This window comes from Eptesicus fuscus, chromosome 18, assembly GCF_027574615.1.
Source record: "Eptesicus fuscus isolate TK198812 chromosome 18, DD_ASM_mEF_20220401, whole genome shotgun sequence".
Lineage (NCBI taxonomy): Eukaryota > Metazoa > Chordata > Mammalia > Chiroptera > Vespertilionidae > Eptesicus > Eptesicus fuscus.
In genome coordinates, this window is record NC_072490.1 from 47,174,577 (window position 1) to 47,192,550 (window position 17,974).

General features: G+C 42.2%; 1 protein-coding gene across 1 annotated transcript in view; it reads right to left on the reverse strand.

Annotated features, from left to right (window-relative positions):
* Positions 1-17,974, reverse strand: part of FHIT (fragile histidine triad diadenosine triphosphatase) — a 1,079,335-nt gene that overhangs the window by 1,163 nt on the left and 1,060,198 nt on the right. The window lies entirely within an intron of this gene.

Consider the following 17,974-nt stretch of genomic DNA (forward strand, 5'->3'; position numbering starts at 1 on the left):
TATTTGGAAAGAAAATCCCTAGAACATAGCTCTGACACCCTTCCCCCAGCCCAAAGGAGAACCTGTTGGGGGCCTTGGCTTCTGGGCCTTAATGGAGCTGTCAGAAAAGCGGGTGTGCTCAGGAACAGGACTAGCTGGGCTACTGGCTTGGAGGACACTGCAAAGGGCAGAGGGTCACAGCAAAGAGAAAGTTCAACAGCAGGGGGAAAAGGATGAGGAATTTATGGGCTAAATTTCATCAACTTTGGGGAAGCTTGACAGTCTGGGCACAAAGAGACGCTTGGGGCAGCTGGCACTGTGGGGTGTGCAGAGAACTGAGCCGGTTAATAAGGGAAGCACTCAGAGCCGTGCTTTGCAAGTCCTTTATGAGGCTCACTAACGTGAGTCTCTGTTGTTGTCATTATTATGATTTATTCTCCATTGCATTCCAGTCGGGAGCCAACAGGAAGAGATTCCGAGGAATGTTGTGGGAAGCACAAATGGGCTTCTCCTTCGGCGTTTGCAAGGGGCTTCACTTCCTGTAGCTTTTTATGACTTTGAGTGCAACACACCTGGGAGGCTGAGGTGCAAAGGCCCAGCCACCTGCCAGTTCCAATGTGCGTTCCAGGGCACCCCAGCCTGGGCCCATACCCCTGGGTGAGGCACACACGTCAGCCTCTGGAGCACGGAGTTTTCAGCGAGTCTAGCACTACCTTTTCCTGCACATTCGTAATAGCCAGAGAGCAAAGGGCAGGCAGGACCTCCCTTGCCAGTACACCTGGCCCCTTCTGGAATCGGAATGAGGAAGTCGAGTCACTTTTGGATCTGATTCCCCTAGATCAGTGGTTGGTAAACTGCGGCTCGCGAGCCACATGTGGCTCGTTGGCCCCTTGAGTGTGGCTCTTCCACAAAATTCCATGGCCTGGGCAAGTCTATTTTGAAGAAGTGGCGTTAGAAGAAGTTTAAGTTTAAAAAATTTGGCTCTCAAAAGAAATTTCAATCGTTGTACTGTTGATATTTGGCTCTGTTGACTAATGAGTTTGCCGACCACTGCCCTAGATTCACTGATGCCTGTACATGAGGGGGAGAGTGGGGTGAATGCACCGTCAGTATGCACCCCTGTAGTGGGGCCTGTCTCATTCATGTATGACAGTGGGACCCTCCCCTGTTGTGCCCAGCACCACCCACTGGCCTGGACACACAGGTCATCTCCCAGTCATTCATCATGGCCCTTGTCCTTGAACAACTATTGACTTTGAGTCAGAGGCACCTGTGCAGGCCTGGAAATGGATGTGCCCTTTCTCTCCCTCCGCCTCACCTGTCTGGGGCAGATTTATGTCCTCGGAGAAGTTTCCTTCGGTGTTATTTTTGGTCTTTTGAACACTGTGGCCCCGTGTTATTCCCGCACCCGCCCTTCCCGACACCAGCCCTGTGATTTCCGAGTCTCCGCGCGGCCCCATCCATTCCGCAGCAGGCTCTCTGTCAGCCCACTCACAGGCTCCTGCAGCCCATCCCTCATGCAGCTTTGACACCCAAACTGTTGACCTCGCTTCTTAAGGCTCTGTCTTCTGTGTTTCTCTCCTCCAACTAGTTTGCAAGGAAGGAGAGTTTGCTTTCCTGCCAGAGTACAGCCAGTGACCGTGTTGGCCTCGCCACTTGGCCTGAAGTCCAGCCTCGTCCGCACCAGCTGCGTGTCTCCGGCATGTGAATCACACACTGTGGGGCGTGCAGGGAACTGAGCGGGCTAACACGGGGAAGCACTCCGAGCCGTGCTTTGCGGGTCCTTTCTGAGTACTCACTAATGTGAGCCTCTGCTGTTGTCATTATTATGATTTATTCTCTATTGCATTCCAGTCGGGAGCCAGCAGGCACGAGACCCCTGAGTGTCAAAGCAAGTGCGTGTCAGCACTTAGCCACGTAGGGGAGACTCGGCCTCATTATCGGAGAGAGTGCCTCTGGGCCACGTACTTATCTTCCCATCTTCTGATCGGATTTCACACGCTGTGCGCCCTTCTTCCTGCCTCTTGTTTCCTTCGGTACCACCTTTAGACAGCAGTGTTTTCCGTGCTATCTGGGCAGATCAATAAAAGTGTTTATTGGCATGTAAGGCTCAGAAGAGGGTGCACAGAGGTAACCAATGATATCCTCAAGGCGTTTCCAGCCCATTTGGGAAACTCTTGGCACCTGCTGAGGCAATGCGGTAGATAATCAGGAAAACGTGGGCTTTTGGAGTTTTGAGGACAGAGTGGCCAGGCTGCCTGGAGTCTGACTGGTGATGAACATGGGGGTGAACGTGTACTTTTCAAATATTTCAGAGTTCCTAATAGACACAGTGGCAGATGAGCTGATGCTCGGCAAGGCCAGGCTGGAGAAGTAACAGGTGGTGCGATGAAGCTCCTTCTCAGGGTGTACTTGGCAGAGCAGGGGATGGAGGCAGAGGGCAGCTCCCAACAGTAAAGAGATTTGGGGGGAGAGCAGCCTTGCACTGGGAAGGGAAATACAGGTGTCTAATGAGGAGAGTGCGGATGAGTTTTAGGTATGGTCTGCTGTGTGGTGTGCACTGTGTTTCTCATCCCTCTCTCCCTGAAACCTTCGGGAAAGTCTTTGAGGTCGATTTGCATTTTGTTGTCATGATTTAGTGAGGTCAGGGTGGAAGCGGAGTTGCTGAAGGTCCCCCTGACTTCCCCTGGAAGGGGCGGTGCCATTCGGCTTGATAAATCTTTCTCCAAAGGAAAGGGACGGAGTCCCCTGTTTTCAACAGCCAGCTGTGTCCGCATACCTTCAGGGTAAAGCCTCTTTAGGAAGTGTGTATACGCAGGAGGCGCCTGCCTCTCGCTCCATTCCTGGTACAGGCCCACAGCAAGGGGCCCTCTTCTGCTCCAAAGCTGAGAAAAGAGATGAGTGTGCGTGTCTCCTGTAGGGGACCATGGGTGGGGCTGCCAGTCAGTCTAACTTGATAGAGTGTAAAAGGCAGATGTGGGACCACAAACACTCAACAGGCTTCTGTTTCCTTAAGGTAGCGTTTTTCAACTTGGCGACTCCTGGGAATCACCCGGGGGAGGTCTAAACACGCCCCAACTCTGGAGTCTGGTCTGCTGGTCCAGAGTGTGGGCTGGGCCTCTGGAGGGAGCCACCGAGTGTGATGTGATGGTGAGCAGCTCCAAGCTTGTCTCCTTCCTGATCCAGTTCCAAAGCGTGCTCCCCCGAAACGCTCCCAATGCCGCAAAGCAATGCAGACGCTGGAGGCAGGGTTCAGCTGCAAACAGCCACCCTCAGCAGAGCCACAGAAATAGGACAAGCGCTGTCCTTCACGGGCGGTGATTCTTGCCCCCGAGAAGCACAAAATGACCCGCTTTGCATCCAATCCCGGGCTGACACAGAAATGGTTTTAGATCCAAGTAACCACATTCCCCAACGTAACATAAAACTCCTGGGTAACAAGTCCCTTCGTCTAAAAGGAACTGAGTTGCTAGCAGGCTGGAGGCAGACAGCCGTGCAAAGTCATTCTGCTCACACCAAAAACAAGGTGAGCAATTTTCTAACGGCAGGCACCCCTGACCTCTGCTTCTCAGCTTTTTCTTAATAAACTGGAGTCAGAAATTGGACCACAAAAGCCGCTGGTGGCAATCTCTTGCAGAAAGTGGGTAAAGGCGAAGGTGGGAGAGAGATGGCAAGGATCAGAGAGCCACTCTGATTAGTATGTCCACGGCAACGTGATTGTCCTCCATCTGGAGACAGGAAGGGTCACCCCAAGCGCAGTGGCCAGAGACCCAGGGCTGTGGGGCTGCACTCCAGGGAGCAGGGCAACTTCCCAGCAAGGTTTCCGGCTCACAACTATTCCTCTGTGACATGTCGCACATGCTGATTAATAACAGCTTCTTGCGATGGGGAAGTGTTGAACTTCCTGTTGGACAGTTTCCCAGTCCTCCAGATCCATGTCCTGGAGGCAAAGACCAGCTCCGGGCACTGTGTAGCCGGCCCCCAAGGAGGGGAGACGCAGGCCTCCATTCTGCAGTGGCATTGGGCTGTCCTGTGTAGAGTGGCCACAGACTCAGTGCTGTGTTCTCTTTGAAGGAATAAGTCAAACATGAAGAACAGCAAACATGCAAGAAAGACGATTGCCAAGCTTGCAGGTGTGGGTCACTTACCGCAGCCCCCAGGGCTCACCCCCTTTCTCCCAAGGTGTCCTGGCAAAGGAAACTACATAGGCCTGAGTCTGGGAGGTGGGAATGAGGAGACAGAACAGAGCAAACCACCCTGGAGGGCCCAGCTCCTCCTTGGCATGTGCTTGGGCTGGAAGCCAGGAAGGCTCCATCTTCTATGTTTGTTTGACGTGCACCCCCCGGGTCTGCCTAGGAGACTCCCCAAAAGGCTTTCTTGTTCTGAGGCAGCTTATGAAGGGCAGGCTTTATTTGTCTCTAAATCTTCAGCTGATATTACTCTTCCCTGAGACTCAGTCGAAATGAAAAAGGATTATTCTATATTTACTTGCGTCTTGCAGGAGAGAAACTAATTTTGAGAAAGTTCCTACGATGTGAAACATTTTCCCTTCCTTCAAACCCTCCACATGGGCAACGAGAAAGCAGAAAGGCAGGCGTGCATTGTCATTGACCTTGTCCGACAGCTGCTTCTTATCGTGCTCCTGCGGGTGACCTTCCTCCAGCGTGTCCCTGTGCTCCAGTGTGCGCTCTGGGTGACGGGATTGTAGAGTCAGGCACGGAGCAGGCTACCTTTGATAATTAATGGCTCTGCGAGTTTGCTGAGTGTGTTATTTAATTAATGGCACTTGTGTCCGAAGTGAGTACAACTCTGTAGTTGAATAAAAGGTGCACTTGCTAAGGGATTATAGACAAATACTCAAGGATTGTCACATTGAGAATTTGTCAGGGTTTAGCACATTTAACAGCCAAACAGGGCAATTATAATTTTTCCTCTCTGCCATTTAAAAGGTACTGCAATTTATATATTTGATATAGCTCTGTTCTTTTTGCTTTGTATGTGGGCTTATATCACAATAAAAATAAAAAAAAAAAATCTGTAGGCTAATGGGTAAAAGTCCATTACCCAGAGCAGGGCCTTTTATAAAAAAAAACCACAAAGATGAAATATTTAATACTACATTTTGAGCATGAAATTGATGGTCAAATAAGTCATGGTTTACTTCAGCTACTCACAACTAGGCTAATCTGAATTATGTTCAAGTTCTACCTGGGACCAATTGATCAAGGGTTGAAAACTGGCAAGAAAACACAGTTGAAGGCTATTGGGAATAGAGCATAATTCACACCAGCCTGCTTGTCCTGAGCGTCTGGTGCTTAGAATAAAGTGCAGATTGTGAAAAGACAAAGATGAGCATATAACATACAGAGGCATCAGCACTCCATACAGGGAAGTCTCTATGGCTCTGTCTCTACGTGTGTTCAGATAGAGATGCAAATACAGCGGGTCCAGGTTTATGCCTGCATTGTCACCGTGTGAGCCTGGCTAAGTTATATCTGCTCTCTGGACCACTATCTTCTTTGTAAAACAATAGGTTGAATTATACACGCTTTAAGCGCCCTTCCAGCCCAAAGATGCTTAGCAGGCACATGGAAGCGGATAGGAGAGAGAGCCGATTGCTCACTTTTCCAGGAAGGCACCCCCCTCCTGAGGATACACAGAGTCCTTATGTATGTGCCATAAAGAGGGCTAAGGGATCACCTATTCTCCAAAGCTCAGCCAGATGGTCCAGGAGACAAGGACTCAAGCCAGGGTCCTCCCTCCCATGGGAGACCTCCTCCCACTCACAGCAGACAGCGGAAATAGAGGCACTGGCTCAAAAGGCTTAACTGGAGTGAAGAGAGGCCCTGAGGCTGCGCTCAGCAGATTCTTCTTCCTGGGTGGGAAGGAAAAGCCATCTGTCCCGAGCATCTACCAGCCAGCTCCTGTGCTAAGAGGAGTGGACAGTCTTACATATGGAAACCTTATCGTCTTCACTTCCACCCCAGGAAGTAGAGACCCTAGGCCCAGTTCGCAGCTAGGAAAGTTCACAGTTAGCAAGTGCAGGATGGGAACCAGATCTGCTTCATCCCAGAGACTGGCCTCTTTTCACAACTGCACTCTCCAGTATGGCAGCCACTAGCCACTTAGGGCTAACAAGCACTAACAAATCTGACTAATCTGAATTGAGATGTGTGCCAAGTGTAAAATATCTAGGTTTCAAAGGCTTATTCTAGTAAAGGATGTAAAATATCTCAATAAATGTTTATATTTATAGAGTAGTTTTATATTATGTTTATATTATAAATATATTGAAATAATATTTGGATATATTGTGCTAAAACATATTAACATTAATATGTGGTTAATGTGGCTACTGGAGAGTCTTAATGACAGGTGTGGCTGACACTCTGTTCCTATTGGACAGTGCTGCTCTGAAGACATCCTGGGGCCCAGGCTCTGGGCTGAGCCCAGGGTGAAGCTGGCCTGGGTTTTGGAGATGGGGTGTGCTCTATGAGTGTCTAACGAGTTAATTTAGTCCTTAGGAGCATGGGCTCTGGGTTCAAGGTCAGCCTGTGACTATTTGCTGTGTGACTTTAAGTTACTTTGCCTATCCGTGCCTTGGTTCCACAGCTACAAAATGGGAAAATAATAGTATCTCCTTACAGAATTGTTATGAGGACTAAATATGATGCAAGTAAGGCACTGAGCACAGTACCTAGCTCAGAGAAAGGTCTGGACTCTAAAGAAATGTCAATTATTGTCACTCATTCATTCACTCAGCAAGGGTTTTTGAGCCTCCATGATATGCTAGAAGCTGTTCTGAGTGCTAGAGACAATGACCTTGTCCCTGGACACTTACGTGGTAGTGGACGATACAGACCAGGCGTCCTCAAACTACGGCCCATGGACCACATGCGGGTGTTTTTGCCGTTTTGTTTTTTTACTTCAAAATAAGATACGTGCAGTGTGCATATGAATTTGTTCATAGTTGTTTTTGTTTGTTTGTTTGTTTTTTAACTATAGTCCGGCCCTCCAACGGTCTGAGGGACAGTGAACTGGCCCCCTGTTTAAAAAGTTTGAGGACCCCTGATATAGACAAACAAATAAATCTGTAATGTGGTAGCAGATGATAGTTAATACTATGAAGAAAAATAAGGCAAGTTTACAGTGTTGAAAGAAACAGGGGTACTAATTTAGATTGCCTTTCTGAGCAGGTGACATTTGAGTCAAATACTGAATGGAAGGAGGAAATGAGAGAATTCCAGACAGAGGGGACAAGAGGTGCAGGGGCCCAAGGTGGTGGTGGTTTGACGTGATCTGCTAACAGCAAGGAAGCAGGAAGGCTGGAAGTGGGAGCGTGGGGTGGGAGCAGGGAATCATGAGAGATGAGTCTTGATTTGATCTTAGTCCTTTACTGTGGCCTACAAGCAATTGGGCCCTAGCTAGCTTTCCAAAATCTGACCTGATCCCATTTAAAAGGATAACAATCTTAATACATTTCCTACTTTAATATGTTCATTCTTTTGTATGACCTGTGGTGAGTGTAAGGGTAATGATATGCTGAGTGAGGTACCTACTCAATAGTTGGTATTATTCTACATAAAGAAGTTATATTTTTAACTTCAGTATCATGAAAGTTTCCTCAGAACAAAGGGAGTTTTAGGTTTTATGAAATTATCCACACACAAGATCTTCCACCTTAAAAGAAAAAAAAATGGCCTCAGTAGATAATAGATCTTTGAGAGGAGAGTAAGAAAGCAAAACTTTGATAGGGGTGTCTGAGATAAATGCTGAGTTACTACAGTAGGCATAGTCCTTGTTTTACACTGATGACTTTGAAGTCTGCAGGAGCCACCGCAGAGATTGGGAAGGAAGGGGGCCGAGTTCTAAGAGCAGCCCAGAGCCCCCGGGGCCAAGATGGGCCTGCCTGGGAGAAAGCTTCCCCTCCCTGTAGCTATGACGTGGGCTTATCATTTCTAATTAAAAAATGATTCAAGCAATATCACGAGCACTCAATTCTTCAAAGCAAGACCACATCATCAGTTTGTAGCTTAGAATGCCAACCGTTCTAACTTTTTGTGGAATGAGACGTGGAGCTTTAGCAGAGGAAACCTGCACCGAACACTTAATTACATTCAAAGCCATATTTGTCCACCTTAAAGGAATGAAAATGAGGTGGTGGTTTTTATAGACCTTCTTGACCTAAAGATACCTGCTGGCGGAAAGGAAATCCTCAGTTGGGTTCTTTTAATGCTTTAATTATTACGTGATCGTTCATCTTACACACTGACTTGAACACTTTGAAAAATCTCTTAAATACGCATTAAAATTGATTGCTAGTCCTAGACCTCGGGGTGGCTCTTAGAGGGCATGTAATTGTGTGTGGGCATGGGGGTTAGACCAAATGGACACAAAGTCAACTACTTTATGGTGGGATAAAGCAGAAAAATCAATTTGGTCACAGGTACCGTTGGCACTGTACTGCCGACTTGCACAGAACTCATACTTGCTCGCTTGTTCTTGAATCAGTCTTATTGTTTGAGATGAATCTGCTGCTCCTCTAGGGTGGATGTCACCCACTGTTTCTCACACAGTGTTTGGGTCAAAGTGGAATTTCAACAAATAGCTGGTGATGAGTTCTAGAACCTCCAGGTTAAAAATGTCCTCCAGGAGGCAAGCAGTCTGTATCCATGTTGTGGCCAGGACCCTTGATGGCAAGTAAGGAAATCCCATTTCAAATGAGCCTCGGGAGGAAGGTGACGGCTGACCATTTAACTGTGAAGGACGGGGCAGACAGAGGACTTCATCCCCTCTCTTTACCTCGGTCTCCCTTCACTCTGTGGGCTTCTTCTGCAAATAATGAGCAAAATGACTGCCAGGAGCCTCAAGTCTCCATCACCCCTTCAAGAGCTTTTCTCTCTCCATCCATACACCAGTGGTGGGGAAGAACTCTAACTGGTCGAGCTGGGGTCACATGCCCAGAACCCTGGCCATTGGATGAGATTGGCAGCTCCAAATGAAAATGTCCGCTACAGCGCCTTGTTTTCTGCTCAAATCTCAACAATCTTCTCAATGTTTTGAAATCCAAGAGCTAATTTCAGGCTCTTGGTGAAAACCTCTATCTCCAGAGGAAACCCTAACTGAAAGGTCTTGAATGGAGCCCCTGGGATCCTCACTGGTCCCAAGAATGCAACATCGAATGCATGTGGGCCCAAAGGTTGATTGGCCATGACTCACTCCTGTCCATCCAATGCAGAATTAGCTCTCAGGCAAATATTCAGTCCCTAACTGATGCTTCATAGGGACACATGGCAGAGGGCTGTCCCTTTAGCGGGTGGTAGTAATGAGTGGCTAAAGTGGTCTTTCCAAAGCCCCCAATGTGAGAGTCAGTAAGTATTTGGCTCTTTTCCTGAAGTTCGTGAAGAGGCGAGAGTAAGCTATACCCCATCTTTATTGTACAATTCTTGTCTTGAGTTAGCTAGAGTTTAAGCAGGGAGGACATTTCTAAACAGAGACCCACCAATTTAGTGTAAAGGTAAATGTGGGCTCCAGACTCAGACTGCCTGAGTCAGACTTGAACCCTGACTTTCTATGTATATAACCTCAGAGTCCTTGGGCAAGTCCCATAGTGACCTAGACCTCAGTTTCAATTTCTGAAAATTGGGAGGCTATTAGAGGGTTGTTGTGGGGTTTAATTGGAATAAAAATTGTAAAGGGCTTTGTTTTGTTTGCCCGTGATAAGCTCTTCATAAGTGGTATCATTAAGAATCATTAATAATAAAGCATCCTCTCTGTGGTAGTCTCTGTTACTCGGTTCCTGAAATAATTATCTGGCTGGCAGTGTGGCTTGTGAAAGGCCAAGAGGAGGAGAACTGCCTCTCTGATGTAGTAGCAGAGTGTTTGTAAAGATTATATGCAATGGTTATTCTTTTGTGTTTAAGCTTATTATGGAATAATTGAATATTCAGCCAGCAATTAGGCTGTACATTTGAGTCAATCCCTTCCTTCCTTTTCTTTTGTCCTTAATTACAAAATTTTCACTTATCAGATTTATTTTTAGTTCTTTCTATGGTAAAATATATACAGACAGAAAAGTAGTGAAGGTATATATATGGCTTACAGAATTAATATAAAACAAACACATATTTCGCCACCACCCCTGGCAAGGACTAGAACATTGCCAGCCCCCTTCCACCCCACAGTCCCTTCCCAATCACAACCCTCCTCCTGCCTCCCCCACAAAGATAAACCGTTGGCCTGATTTTATGGTGATTGTTTCCTCGCTTTCCCATATTCTCGAAATGAATGTATCTCTAAACACTGTAATTTAGTTTTGCCTATTTTGAATTTGCATGAACACAATATGTCTATGTATTCTTTTGTGTATTTCTGTTGTTCCACATTCTTGCAAACACTTGATATTGTCTTTTAAAAGGTTGACTGTTGTGGTGTATGGACAGTGGTATTTTATTGTGTTTTAAGCTTACATTTCCCTGATGACTAAAGATTATTGGCCGTTTCGATACCCAGGTTTTTTTTAGTGTGTTTAAATCCTTTCATATTTTCTACTGGGCTGTTGACTTTTTCTCAATTATTTGCAAGTTGTATGTGTGTTTTTCCCATTCCTTTAAAAAATTATCTTTTAGATTCTGGCTTGTTGGATATATATGTGGCAAAGACCTCCTCCCACTCTGTGTTTTATCTTTTTTCTCTATTAATGGTGTCTTTTGATAAACAAAATTTCTTAATTTGAATGTAGTCCATTTTATTAATCTTTTTATGGTAATGTTCTTGGTGTCCTATTTAAAAAGTCTTTACTGACATATCATGAAGATATTCTCCTATATTATCTTCTAAAAGTTTTATTGTTTTACACTTCACATTTTGAATCATGGTCCACCTGGAATTGACTTTTGCATGTGATATGAGGTAGGGGAATAGTTTCATTAGGTTTCTACATGGATATCCTATTTTCCCAGAACCATTTATTGAAAATATTTTCCTTTCCATGAACTCCATGATGTTAAATATTTTAGCAAAAATTAAGTGTTCCAGTATGCCTGGATCTGTTTCTAGACTTTCTATTTAATCCTAACTATTTATCCTTGTACCAATACCATGCCTTCTTAACTTTTGTAGCCTTGTAATAAGTCAGTATGCTGTACAGTAAGCCATCCTATGCTTCTATATTGTTATTTTAATAGTCTCTGGCTACATTTCCATAAGCACTTTAAAATCAACTTGTCAATTTTCACCAAAAAATAGAACATTTAAAAAAAACCTATGGGGATTTTTATTTGAATTGCATTGAATTTATAAGTCAATTTGAGAAGAATTTAGCCTTTATAAAATTGAGTCATTCATCTCTCCATTTATGTAATTGTTCTCTAATGCCTTTTAATAACATTTTATAGTTTTTTTGCCCAGAAGCTTATATTTCTTTCTTTTTTGGTATTTGATTTCTGATGTTAATATTAGATAACTTTAATTTTTTTTTTCATTTTCTGTTTGCCGGTTATGGACTGAATGTTTGTATCCCTCCAAAGTTCATGTGTTGAAGGCCTAATCCCCAATGTGATAGTAATATGAGGTCTTCAGGTAGGAAATAGATTTGGATGAGGGTAGAGCGCCCCCTGACGGTCTTATTGTCCTTACAAAAAGAGTGAGGGGAGGATTCAGTGAGAAGGTGACTATCTACAAGCCAGGAAGAGGGATCATGAGAATCAGACCATGCTGGCAATCTGATCTTGAACTTCCAGCCTCCAGAACTGGAGAAACACATGTATATTGTTTAAGCCCCACAGTCTACAGTATTTTGTTGGAAGCCTGAGCTGACTAAGACAGTTGCTGATTTGGAGAAATTCAAAACTTGCATGTGCTGATCTTATTCTATTCTTAGCAAGAGGCCTTGCTAAGTTTACTGATTAACTTCAATTGGTTCTCAGTAGATTCTATTGAGTTCTCCGCAGACATACTATTTACAAATTATGACCATTTTATTCTTTCATTTTAAATACTCTTTTATTTAATGTCCTTGACTTGCTGTACTAGCTAAGGCCTTGAGTATATTGTGATATAGAAATGCTAAAAGTGAATATTATTTCATTTATAACCTCAGATAAATATTTTTCAACATTTTACCTTTAAGTATAAATTCCCTTCTAGTTCTACTTTTCCTAGAACTGTTATATTTATTAAGTTGGATATTGAACTCAATATTTTTTTCTGCATCTACTTAGATGATTCTATTATTTCCCCCTCTATTAGTCTGGTCAAATACATTACTTGATAGTAATATGAAATCAATTGCATTGGTCATAGTATTATCCCTTTCATGAATTGTATATGCACACTATATATAATCTACCTATTTATCCATCTATGTGATATATTTTAAGATTTTGGCATCTGTGTTCCCATGTTCTGTTCATTGCAGGGCAATTCATATACCAAATGGGAAGTGGAAGAGATTTTGTTTTTGTTTTCCTCTTCCCTGGCAGAATTTGTTAAGTCGTAAGATTCTTCCTTCCTTCTTAATTGTGTGGTAGAATTCTCTGTAAAGCTATATAGGCCTTTGTGGGAAGAGTGTTAATTCAGATTTGATTTCTTTAATAGGTATCAATTATTTATATTTTCTATTTTGTGTCAGCTTGGGTAAAACTATATTTTATAGAAACATCACTTTAATGCCAATTTTCAAATTTATTGGTCTAAAATTATTCATTACCCGCTCTTCTTTTTAATGACTACAATATCAAGAAAGATATTTAGCACATTAACTTTTAGCTTTTATTTTCTTCCAATAAATGCATATGTCATAAGTTAAAGTAAATTATCCTCTAATCACACCTTTAGTTGCATCCTCAAATTTTAGTTATCTTCAATCAGTTCAAAATTGTTTCTAATTTCTTTTGGTTGAGTCTGATGGTGATGAATTAGCTCAGATTTTGTCAGAATATATGTTTATTTTACCTTTTTTCTCTAAGAAGATGTTAACTGGGTATGGAAATCTAGATTGGCAGTTATGTTCTTTCAGTCTTTAAAGATGCCATTTCATGGTCTTCTGATTTTCTTTTTTTGTTGTTGCTTTTGTTCTAAATATTACTCCTTTGAAAGAAAATGTTTTTGTTTTTTTCATCACCATTAAATCTAAGAACTTATTCTTTGCCTTTTATTTTCTGCAGTTCTATTATGTGCTTAGTTCTAGATTCTACAACCCCTGCTCTGGGTTTTGTGTGTTCTTATATTTTTGGATTCGTGCTATTGCCAGTTTTGAAAAATTCTCAGATTATCTTTTAAAATATAGCTTCCATAAGAACTCAGTTTTGAAAATTTAAATATATATCTATTAAGACTTTCTGTTTAAATGGATCTCTCTTACACATTTTTCCACTTTCATTTCTTCATAGTTCATTCTGAATATTTTTATATGGCTCATCTTTAAGTTCACTATTTTTTTTTTTTGGCTCTAAAAAGTGTGCTGCTAAATTCATTCATTGGGTTATTACATTTTTCAGTTCTAGAATTTCTATTTATGTTTTTTATATCATTTCTGTCTTTTTTATAGATTCCAGCTCTCTGCTGAAATTTTTAAAATCTTGTCTTTTCTATCCAGAAACAAAATAAACATAGTTGTTATAATGGCTATGTCTTATAATTTCAATGTTAGGTACCCTGTGATTCTACTTTTATTTGTATTGACTTGTCTCCTCATATGCTGTGATGTATGTGCATACACACATTCCTGTATCAGCATTCTATTTTTTTTTTTAAATTGTAGAAATAATTTAAGATCGTGAATTTTCTTACAAAAATGATTTTTTTTTTTTTTGCTTCTGCCAGAAACTTAATGGGACAAGTAATTTGGGGTCACTGTAATTCAGTTCTAGGGATTAAGACTTTCTCAATTGCTCAGATGATTTGTAATTGGGCTGCAGTTAATACTAGGGCTGGTTTAGATCTGGTCATTCTTCTCCCAAGGGTGTCACCACTTTTTCAGACCTTTGTATTCCCACCCATGAATGACCACTGGAAACCCAGCTTTTATTGTTTTTGTTCTATCTGCCTCTACTAGACTCACAAATTACCTCAGGGAAAAAGCAACCCCACATGTTGGGCTCCTTTCTCTCTGGGATTCTGTCCTCTTTTCCATCTTGATTCTGCATTCTTTTGTTACCTTTAACAGACATTTTCTTCTATTCGGTACAGTTATTCTAGTTGAACAGAGTCAAAGTATTTGGTCTGTTAGTAATAGAAGCAGAAGTCCCTGATTTCTTTTTTGGTGGTCTGGAAACTTCCTGCCCTATAGGATTTATTCTTTAATTACTGTTTAAACTAATTTCTTGTAACCTGAACATTTACACAATTTATCATCTTTAAAATACAATATAAATTATAGAGAAAATAATAAATCTACATCTTGGTCTAGCTAATGGATAGTCACAGTCTCCACTGCTCACCATTCATGATACATTGGAAGTAGTAGAATATACCAGAATATCTTTTGGATCCTCAGAGAAGTATCCAATCCAAAAGAAGAATTCAGAGCTGCTTTTGCTAGTGCATTTCCTATCCAGTTTTTGTGCTATCCTGATGATAATCCTGGGATATAATTAAAATGCTTTTCATTGTAGTAATTCAGACATAGGAAAAGTGAGGTACGAAAGAGTGATGTGTTCAAAGAGTAAGTTTAGTGGCAATGTTGATGAGGCACCACCTTGAATTATTTAAAAACATTTCCACTGATTGTAAAAAACAAAATAGTAGAGAATCCAGATATCATTATTAGGTGATTCCAGAATGCCTTTTTATACTTTCATTTGGTAGGGGATATGCCTGGTGCTTAGAACAAGTGATTGGAAACACGTGTCTGTTTTGAGAGAGGACTTAATTTGTATAGAACTGTAATGTTCACCTGACCAGTCTTTTCTTTTATAAGCACATTCTAGAGAGTTCTGATAAAGTTCAACATGGTCATTTGCTTTAGAGGGGGCATTACCCGCCACTTGACTTCTCTTGATTTCAGATTATTGAATGAGGCTGGCTATAGTGGGGGAAACAAGGTTTGCCTTGTAATAGTGTTTCAAAGTGGTGATAGTGAACAAAAAATACGTCTGTTGTTTGGGGTCTGAGGAGGGCACAGAGAGGGTGGCAGGCACTCATCCCCCAAAGCAGTTGGGTACAAAATAGGAAGCCCTCACGATGGCTTCCCCAGCCCTCTCCCTGACTCTGTATAGCTCCTGCCTCACCCATGAAGGAGAAAAGAAGGGAAAGAGGAAGAAGAAAGGGCACGTTACATGGAATTGGGCTGGCTTTTTTGCAAACACCATTGGAACAAGCGGTTCCAATAGGATATTTTAATTCTCTAAATAGTCTCTCCTTAGTGTCTACCTTCTCCAGTTTTTGGACTTTAGTTTGAAAAATAAGACACTCACAGTCTTCACTGCTCACCATTCAGGATAAATTAAAGAACACACTGCCGTGTCTTTTAAATCATCAGAGAAGTATTAAAACCAGAAGGAACACAGTTTAGAGCTGCTTTTGCTAATGTATCCCAAACTGATTGACCAAGTGCCTACATGATAACTCACTTGAGGCCCCAGGAATGTCAAAACAATGCAGCACTTATATAAGAGGTGGCTGAAGGACATTTTAGAAACAGGATGGAATGAATTGCATAAATACTAGCTATTATTAAAGGGCAAGTTACAGATTATTAAGGTGAATTTTCATAGCCTTTCTTCATATTAACTTCCCGAATGAATTACATAAATACTCGCTATTATTAAAGGGCAGGTTACAGATTATTAAGGTGAATTTTCATAGCCTTTCTGTATATTAACTTGCTATGACCTCTCAGGAGTACTTTTTTTTCCAACACCCTCCTTTCTGGCAGAGACAAAGACAAAAAGAGAAAAATAATAGGGAAGGACAACACAGAGTGGAGAGAAGCAAGTAGAAAAAGAAAAAAAGAGTGTTGGGAGTGGGTAGATATTTTTAGAAGGGTTTTATCATATGAGAGTATGCAGACTGATGTGTGATAAAGTCTCCATTTCTGGAGATGAGATGAGGGTGAAGAAGAAGGTGATGATGGTGATGACAGGCTTTATTTCATTATCATTTTGCATGATGCCAGTAAAGCTTGAAACTCTTAAAAGTTATTTTTGGCACTTGGGTTGCACTTGTCAGAAAAGGATGCTGTGCTGATGGATCATGGAGATCCAAGATCCATAAGGGTTAAAAGTAACCACGGGAAACTGGTTATTTCCACCAGGAGTTTAACTAGATCATCTGGACAGAACAGTTCTGTATATTCTTTAGCTATCAGTGGCCTCTGGTAATCTTTGTTTTTACTCCTCACCCAGGGATATTTTTCCATTGTTTTTAGATAAAGTGGAAGGGAGGGAGGATAGAGAAAAAAATATCCATGTGAGAGAGACACGTTGATTGGTTGCCTCATGCATGCGCCCCTGACAGAGTTGGGGAATGAACTGGCAACCCAGGTATGTGCCCTTGACCTAGAATCAAATCCATGACCCTTTGGTTAGAGGGCCGACACTCTAACCATTGAGGCAGACCAGCCATGGCAGCCTGTGGTTAACTTTTGCCTGAACTATTGGGTACATGTTAGAGAAAGCTGGATCTCTGGAAAATATATTTAAAAGAACCAAACTAAACAAATTCATTTTGGAACTACCCATAGATTTTTTATTAAAGGCAAATTTTTAACATATAACTAGATGGCTATTCTTTTGGGCTATCATGAAATAACTCATTTAGATTTTATTATTCTAAAGTCCCTATGATTCCCATTTTAGGCCATAGGGACTTGATTTATCTAATCCAAATAATTGAGTCTGTAATTCCTTGCTACTGAAATTTGGTTCTATAAACATAGTCTACACAGTAAGAGGAGAGACAGCACAATCCTATAGAGACATGAACAGGAGAGGAAGGAAAAAGCAACCCAAAAATCTCTTTTCTTATTGTGTTTAAGATGATGGCTCCTTTTTTTCTAAAGAGCTTTTGAAGATACTAAAGTATCATTGGTCTTAAACAAAGAGTCTTCTCTTATACTGCATGCTAAAGAAAATGATTTAAAAAAAAATCATTACCCAAGGATGTGCCCACTGATTTTTAGAGAGAGAGGGAAAGAGAGAGGCAGAGAGAAATGTGTGAGAGAAACATGGATGTTTCTTTTGCATGGGCCCCAAGTGGGATAGAACCTAGGTATGCGCCCTGATGGGGAATTGAACCCATAACCTTTCGGTGTACAGGATGACACTCCAACCAACAGAGCCATCGGGCCAGAGCAAGAAACCCTTTTATCCTATCAATGTGGGGGTGGCTCAGAGAGTGTTGGCAAACACTTTCATTGGAATTGATGACACCCCCATTTGGGGGTTACGTAGTCGGTTTAGGATTGAACTGGTCAAAGAACTGAAGGTATTCCTTTGCCTCCCCATAGAACAGTGCGAGTTATGATCCGTAGGCCTTTCTCACTACAGGCTGCCATGCTCACAGTAGACCTTCTTTGAGAAGGCTGAGGATTTTTCCAGGTGGTAGGATAGATTTTAAAAGGTATAATTCAGTGACCAGACACATACACACTAAGCAAACCTGTTCTTCCTTGTCTACCTCAACTGTCCATGATTATATGTGTGGTCCAGCAGCTGAAATCATGGTGATTTTTCAAAAATGCCAGTGTCAACATTTTGCCTTGACAGTATATCTGTAACTACTAATAATGCTGTTTTGGGCTGACTCAGTTGCTTTGAAATTGCAAGGCTCTGTTATGAGTAAATGAGAGGCAACCAATTATCTATAAAATAATGCCTCACACAGAAGAGAGTTTGATGAATTACAAATGAACTCTGCTGACACAACAGAGTATGGGAACCTGCCCTTCTCTGACTTTCTTTCAGAGCTAGGGGTGATGCTTGCATATTTTACAACCAACACACCCCACTCACTTACAACATGGGGTGGAAATGGGGATAGGGAGATGACAAAA